The following is an 8427-nucleotide window of genomic DNA, read 5'->3' on the forward strand; positions in this document are numbered from 1 at the left end:
GTGTGGCTCCACCTTCGCAAGGACCACTTCCCACAAGAACGCAAATCCAAGCTTCGACCACGAGCTGATGGACCCTTCAAGGTGCTTGCATGCTATAATGACAATGCTTACAAGATCGACCTCCCGCGCGACAAGTACAACGTGAGCGACATCTTCAACATCAAAGATCTCTCTCCCTTCCATGGTGATGAAGATTTTGATCCGAGGACGGATCTTCCCCAAGGGAGGGGAGATGATGCGGAGCATCCCAAGGTCATCCCCATGGACCTACCATCGTCTCATCAAGTGCCTATCGGGCCCATGATTCGATCACGTGCTAGAGCCCTTGAAACCGAGGTGACATCTCTCCTCTCACGATTCCACTTCGATGCACATGAAGCATGGCTACTACCTCATATGGATACCTTGTGCATACTCAGGTACAATGGAGAAGCTAAGGAGCAAGGACAAGAGGAAGAGGAAGATGGACGAGAAGACGGAGAAGAAGAAGAGCTGCAGGAAAATTCCCAGCCACCGGACGACCGGCCGGGATCGGACATCCGGCGCCTGAAGCTATTGGAAATATGCCCTATAGGCAATAATAAATTAGTTATTATTATATTTCCTTGTTCATGATAATCATTTATTATCCATGCTATAATTGTATTGATAGGAAACTCAGATACATGTGTGGGTACATAGACAACACCATGTCCCTAGTAAGCCTCTAATTGACTAGCTCGTTGATCAACAGATGGTCACGGTTTCATGACCATGGACATTGGATGTCGTTGATAACGGGATCACATCATTAGGAGAATGATGTGATGGACAAGACCCAATCCTAAGCTTAGCTCAAAGATCGTGTAGTTCGTATGCTAAAGCTTTTCTAATGTCAAGTATCATTTCCTTAGACCATGAGATTGTGCAACTCCCGGATACCGTAGGAGTGCTTTGGGTGTGCCAAACGTCACAAGGTAACTGGGTGGCTATAAAGGTACACTACAGGTATCTCTGAAAGTGTCTGTTGGGTTGGCACGAATCGAGACTGGGATTTGTCACTCCGTGTAAACGGAGAGGTATCTCTGGGCCCACTCGGTAGGACATCATCATAATGTGCACAATGTGATCAAGGAGTTGATCACGGGATGATGTGTTACGGAACGAGTAAAGAGACTTGCCGATAACGAGATTGAACAAGGTATCGGGATACCTACGATCGAATCTCGGGCAAGTATCGTACCGATAGACAAAGGGAATTGTATACGGGATTGATTAAGTCCTCGACATCATGGTTCATCCGATGAGATCATCGTGGAACATGTGGGAGCCAACATGGGTATCCAGATCCCGCTGTTGGTTATCGATCGGAGAGTCATCTCGGTCATGTCTGCATGTCTCCCGAACCCGTAGGGTCTACACACTTAAGGTTCGGTGACGCTAGGGTTATAGAGATATTAGTATGCGGTAACCTGAAAGTTGTTCGGAGTCTCGGATGAGATCCCGGACGTCACGAGGATTTCCGGAATGGTCCGGAGGTAAAGAATTATATATAGGAAGTGCTATTTCGGCCATCGGGACAAGTTTCGGGGTCACCGGTATTGTACCGGGACCACCGGAAGGGTCCCGGGGGTCCACCGGGTGGGGCCACATGGGCTGTAGGGGATGCGCCTTGGCCTATATGGGCCAAGGGCACCAGCCCCGAGAGGCCCATGCGACAAGAGAAGAGGGAAAGGAAGAGTCCTAAAGGGGTAAGGCACCTCCGAGGTGCCTTGGGGAGGAGGGACTCCTCCCCTAGCCGCACCCTTCCTTGGAGGAAGGGCCAAGGCTGCGCCTCCCCCCTCTCCCTTGGCCCTATATATAGTGGGGGGAAGGGAGGGCAGCCCAAGCTAAGCCCTGGCGCCTCCCTCTCCCTCCCATGACACATCTCCCTCCTCCCACAGCGCTTGGCGAAGCCCTGTTGGAATCCCGCTACTTCCACCACCACGCCGTCGTGCTGTTGGATCTCCATCAACCTCTCCTCCCCCCTTGCTGGATCAAGAAGGAGGAGACGTTGCTGCTCCTTACGTGTGTTTAACGCGGAGGTGCCGTCCGTTCGGCGCTAGGATCATCGGTGATTTGGATCACGACGAGTACGACTCCATCAACCCCGTTCTCTTGAACGCTTCCGCGCGCGATCTACATGGGTATGTAGATCCACTCCTCCCTCATTGCTAGATGAGTCCATAGATTGATCTTGGTGATATGTAGGAAAATTTTGAATTTCTGCTACGTTCCCCAACAGTGGCATCATGAGCTAGGTCTATGCGTAGTTTCTATGCATGAGTAGAACACAAAGTAGTTGTGGGCGTTGATTTTGTTCAATATGCTTGCCGTTACTAGTCTTATCTTGATTCGGCGGCATCGTGGGATGAAGCGGCCCAGACCGACCTTACACGTACTCTTACGTGAGACTGGTTCCACCGATTGACATGCACTAGTTGCATAAGGTGGCTGGCGGGTGTCTGTCTCTCCCACTTTAGTCGGATCGGATTCGATGAAAAGGGTCCTTATGAAGGGTAAATAGCAATTGGCATATCACATTGTGGTTTTTGCGTAGGTAAGAAACGTTCTTGCTAGAAACCCATAACAGCCACGTAAAACATGCAAACAACAATTAGAGGACGTCTAACTTGTTTTTGCAGGGTATGCTATGTGATGTGATATGGCCAAGAAGGATGTGATGAATGATATATGTGATGTATGAGATTGATCATGTTCTTGTAATAGGAATCACGACTTGCATGTCGATGAGTATGACAACCGGCAGGAGCCATAGGGTTGTCTTTATTTATTTATGACCTGCGTGTCAACTTAAACGTCATGTAATTACTTTACTTTATTGCTAAAGCGTTAGCCATAGTAGTAGAAGTAATAGATGACGAGACAACTTCAAGAAGACACGATGATGGAGATCATGGTGTCATGCCGGTGACAAGATGATCATGGAGCCCCAAGATGGAGATCAAAGGAGCTATATGATATTGGCCATATCATGTCACTACTATTTGATTGCATGTGATGTTTATCATGTTTTTGCATCTTGTTTACTTAGAACGACGGTAGTAAATAAGATGATCCCTCATAATAATTTCAAGAAAGTGTTCCCCCTAACTGTGCACCGTTGCGTAAGTTCGTCGTTTCGAAGCACCACGTGATGATCGGGTGTGATAGATTCTTACGTTCACATACAACGGGTGTAAGACAGATTTACACACGCGAAACACTTAGGTTGACTTGACGAGCCTAGCATGTACAGACATGGCCTCGGAACACAAGAGACCGAAAGGTCGAGCATGAGTCGTATGGTAGATATGATCAACATGAAGATGTTCACCGATGTTGACTAGTCCATCTCACGTGATGATCGGACACAGCCTAGTTGACTCGGATCATGTAATCACTTAGATGACTAGAGGGATGTCTATCTGAGTGGGAGTTCATAAGATGAACTTGTTTATCCAGAACATAGTCAAAAGGTTTTTGCAAATTATGTCGTAGCTCGCGCTTCAGTTCTACTGTTTAGATATGTTCCTAGAGAAAATTTAGTTGAAAGTTGACAGTAGCAATTATGCGGACTAGGTCCGTAAACTGAGGATTGTCCTCATTGCTTCATAGAAGGCTTATGTCCTTAATGCACCGCTCAGTGTGCTGAACCTCGAACGTCGTCTATGGATGTTGCGAACATCTAACATACACGTTTTGATGACTACATGATAGTTCAGTGCGTAATGCTAAATGGTTTAGAATTGAGGCACCAAAGACGTTTTTGAAACATTGCAGAACATATGAGATGTTCCAAGGACTGAAATTGGGATTTCAGGCTCGTGCCCACGTCAAGAGGTATAAGACCTCCTACGATTTCTTAGCCTGCAACTAAGGGAGAAAAGCTCAATTGTTGAGCTTGTGCTCAGATTGTCTAAGTACAACAATCATTTGAATCGAGTGGGAGTTGATCTTCAAGATGAGATAGTGATGTTTCTCCGAAGTCATTACCACCAAGCTGCTAGAGCTTCGTGATGAACTATGATATATCAGGGACATATATGATGATCCTTGAGATATTCGCGATATTTGACACCACAAAAGTAGAAATCAAGAAGGAACATCAATTGTTGATGGTTGGTGAAACCACTAGTTTCAAGAAGGGCAAGGGCAAGAAGGGATACTTCATGAAACGACAATGCAGCTGCTGCTCTAGTGAAGAAACCCAAGGTTGAACCCAAACCCGAGACTAAGTGCTTCTGTAATAAGGGGAACAGCCACTGGAGCAGAATTACCCTAGATACTTGGTAGATGAGAAGGCTAGCAAGGTTGATAGAAGTATATTGGATATACATTGTGTTGATGTGTACTTTACTAGTACTCCTAGTAGCACCATGGTATTAGATACCGGTTCGGTTGCTAAGTGTTAGTAACTCGAAATAAAAGCTACGGAATAAATGGAGACTAGCTAAAGGTGAGCTGACGATATGTGTTGGAAGTGTTTCCAATGTTGATATGATCAAGCATCGCACGCTCCCTCTACCATCGAGATTGGTGTTTGTGTGGAGCATAGACATGATTAGATTATGTCTATCGCAATACGGTTATTCATTTAAGGAGAATAATGGTTACTCTGTTTATTTGAATAATACCTTCAATGAATGGTTCATTGAATCTCAATCATAGTGATACACATGTTCATGCCAAAAGATATAAGATAGTAATGATAGTACCACCTACTTGTGGCACTGCCACGTAAGTCATATCGGTGTAAAACGCATGAAGAAGCTCCATGTTGATGGATCTTTGGGCTCACTCGTTTTGAAAAGTTTGAGACATGCGAACCATGTCTATTGTTGTATATGCATGGAGAAACTCCATGCAAATGGACCGTTTGGACTCACTTGATTTTGAATCACTTGAGATATGCAAATCATACCACATGGGCAAGATGACTGAGAAGCCTCGTTTTCAGTAAGATGGAACAAGATAGCAACTTGTTGGAAGTAACACATTTTGATGTGTGCAATCCAATGAGTGCTGAGGCATGCAGTGAATATCGTTATGTTCTTACTTCACAGATGATTCGAGTAGATGTTGAGAATATTTACTTGATGAAACACAAGTCTGAATTATTGAATGGTTCAAGTAATTTCAGAGTGAAGTAGAAGATCATTGTGACAAGAGGATAAAATGTCTATGATATGATCATAGAGATGAATATCTGAGTTACGAGTTTTGGCACACAATTAAGACATTGTGGAAATTGTTTCGCAATTAATACCGCCTGGAACACCATAGTGTGATGGTGTGTCCGAACATCATAGTTGCACCCTATTGGATATGGTGCGTACCATGATGTCTCTTATCGAATTACCACTATTGTTTATGGGTTAGGCATTAGAGACAACCACATTCACTTTAAATAGGGCACCACGTAATTCCGTTGAGATGACACCGTATGAATTATGGTTTAGAGAAACCTAAGTTGTCGTTTCTTAAAGGTTTGGGGCTGCGACGCTTATGTGAAAAAGTTTCAGGATTGATAAGCTCGAACCCAAAGCGGATAAAATGCATCTTCATAGGACACCCAAAACAGTTGGGTATACCTCCTAATTCAGATCCGAAAGCAATATGGATTGTTTCTTGAATCGGGTCCTTTCTCGAGGAAAGGTTTCTCTCGAAAGAATTGAGTGGGAGGATGGTGGTAACTTGATGAGGTTATTGAACCATCACTTCAACCAGTGTGTAGCAGGGCACAGGAAGTTGTTCATGTGGCACCTACACCAATTGCAGTGGAAGCTGATGATAGTGATCATGATGCTTCGGATCAAGTCACTACCGAACCTCGTAGGACGACAAGGACGCGTACTGCTTCGGAGTGGTACGGTGATCCTGTCTTGAAGGTCATGTTGCTAGACAACCATGAACCTACGAGCTATGGAGAAGCGATGGTGGGCCCAAATTCTGACAAATGGTTAGAAACCATGAAATCCGAGATAGGATCCATGTATCATAACAAAGCATGGACTTTGGTGGACTTGCCCGATGATCGGCAAGCCATTGAAATAAATGGATCTTTAAGAAGAAGACGACGTGGACGGTAATGTCACCATCTATGAAGCTCGACTTGTGGCGAAGAGTTTTTCACAAGTTCAAGGAGTTGACTATGATGAGATTTTATCATCCGTAGCGATGCTTAAGTCCGTCGGAATCATGTTAGCATTAGCTGCATTTATGAAATCTGGCAGATGGATGTCAAGACGAGTTTCCTTACCAGTTTTCGTAAGGAAAAGGTTGTATGTGATACAATCAGAAAGGTTTTGTCGATCCTAAGGATGCTAAAAGGTATGCTAGCTCCAGCGATCCTTCCATGGACTGGAGTAAGCATCTCGGAGTTGGAATATGTACTTTGATAAGATGATCAAAGATTTTGGGTTTATACAAAGTTTATGAGAAACTTGTATTTCCAAAGAAGTGAGTGGGAGCACTATAGAATTTCTGATGAGTATATGTTGTTGACATATTGTTGATCAGAAATGATGTAGAATTTTCTATAAAGCATATAGGGTTGTTTAAAAAGTGTTTTTCAATGGAAAACCTGAATTAAGCTACTTGAACATTGAGCATCAAGATCTATGAGGATAGATCAAAACCGCTTAATGGTACTTTCAAATGAGCATATACCTTGACATGATCTTGAAGGTGTTCAAGATGGATTAGTCAAAGAAGGAGTTCTTGCGTGAGATGTAAGGTATGAAGTTAAGACTTAAAGCTCGACCACGGCAGAACAGAGAGAAAGGACGAAGGTCGTCCCCTATGCTTACTCATAGGCTCTATAGTATGCTATGCTGTGTACCGCACTGGAAGTGTGCCTTGCCATGAGTCAGTCAAGGGGTACAAGAATGATCCAGGAATGGATCATTGGATAGCGGTCAAAATTGTCCTTGGAGTAAATAAGGACATGTTTCTCGATTATGGAGGTGATAAAGAGTTCGGCGTAAAGGGTTACGTCGATGCAAGCTTTAACACCTATCCGAGTGACTCTGAGTAGCAAACAGATACGTATAGTGGAGCAACCATTTGGAATAGCTTCAAGTGGAGCGTGGAAGCAGCATTTACAATATGACATAGAGAATTGCGAAGTACATACGGATCTGAATGTTGTAGACCCGTTGACTAAAACCTCTCTCACAAGGAAAACATGATCAAACCCCAGAACTCATTGAGTCTTAATCACATGATGATGTGAACTAGTTTAGTGACACTAGTAAACTCTTTGGATGTTGGTCACATGGCGATGTGACCTGTGAGTGTTAATCACATGGCGATGTGAACTAGATTATTGACTCTAGTCCAAGTGGGAGACTGTTGGAAATAGGCCCTAGAGGCAATAATAAATTAGTTATTATTATATTTCCTTGTTCATGATAATCGTTTATTATCCATGCTATAATTGTATTGATAGGAAACTCAGATACATGTGTGGGTACATAGACAACACCATGTCCCTAGTAAGCCTCTAATTGACTAGCTCGTTGATCAACAGATGGTCACGGTTTCCTGACCATGGACATTGGATGTCGTTGATAACGGGATCACATCATTAAGAGAATGATGTGATGGACAAGACCCAATCCTAAGCTTAGCTCAAAGATCGTGTAGTTCGTATGCTAAAGCTTTTCTAATGTCAAGTATCATTTCCTTAGACCATGAGATTGTGCAACTCCTGGATACCGTTGGAGTGCTTTGGGTGTGCCAAACGTCACAACGTAACTGGGTGGCTATAAAGGTACACTACAGGTATCTCTGAAAGTGTCTGTTGGGTTGGCACGAATCGAGACTGGGATTTGTCACTCCGTGTAAACGGAGAGGTATCTCTGGGCCCACTCGGTAGGACATCATCATAATGTGCACAATGTGATCAAGGAGTTGATCACGGGATGATGTGTTACGGAACGAGTAAAGAGACTCGCCGGTAACGAGATTGAACAAGGTATCGGGATACCGACTATCGAATCTCGGGCAAGTATCGTACCGATAGACAAAGGGAATTGTATACGGGATTGATTAAGTCCTCGACATCGTGGTTCATCCGATGAGATCATCGTGGAACATGTGGGAGCCAACATGGGTATCCAGATCCCGCTGTTGGTTATTGATCGGAGAGTCATCTCGGTCATGTCTGCATGTCTCCCGAACCCGTAGGGTCTACACACTTAAGGTTCGGTGACGCTAGGGTTATAGAGATATTAGTATGCGGTAACTCGAAAGTTGTTCGGAGTCCCGAATGAGATCCTGGACGTCACGAGGAGTTTCGGAATGGTCCGGAGGTAAAGAATTATATATAGGAAGTGCTATTTCGGCCATCGGTACAAGTTTCGGGGTCACCGGTATTGTACCGGGACCACCGGAAGGGTCCCG

Source organism: Triticum aestivum, chromosome 1A (assembly GCF_018294505.1).
Source record: "Triticum aestivum cultivar Chinese Spring chromosome 1A, IWGSC CS RefSeq v2.1, whole genome shotgun sequence".
NCBI lineage: Eukaryota > Viridiplantae > Streptophyta > Magnoliopsida > Poales > Poaceae > Triticum > Triticum aestivum.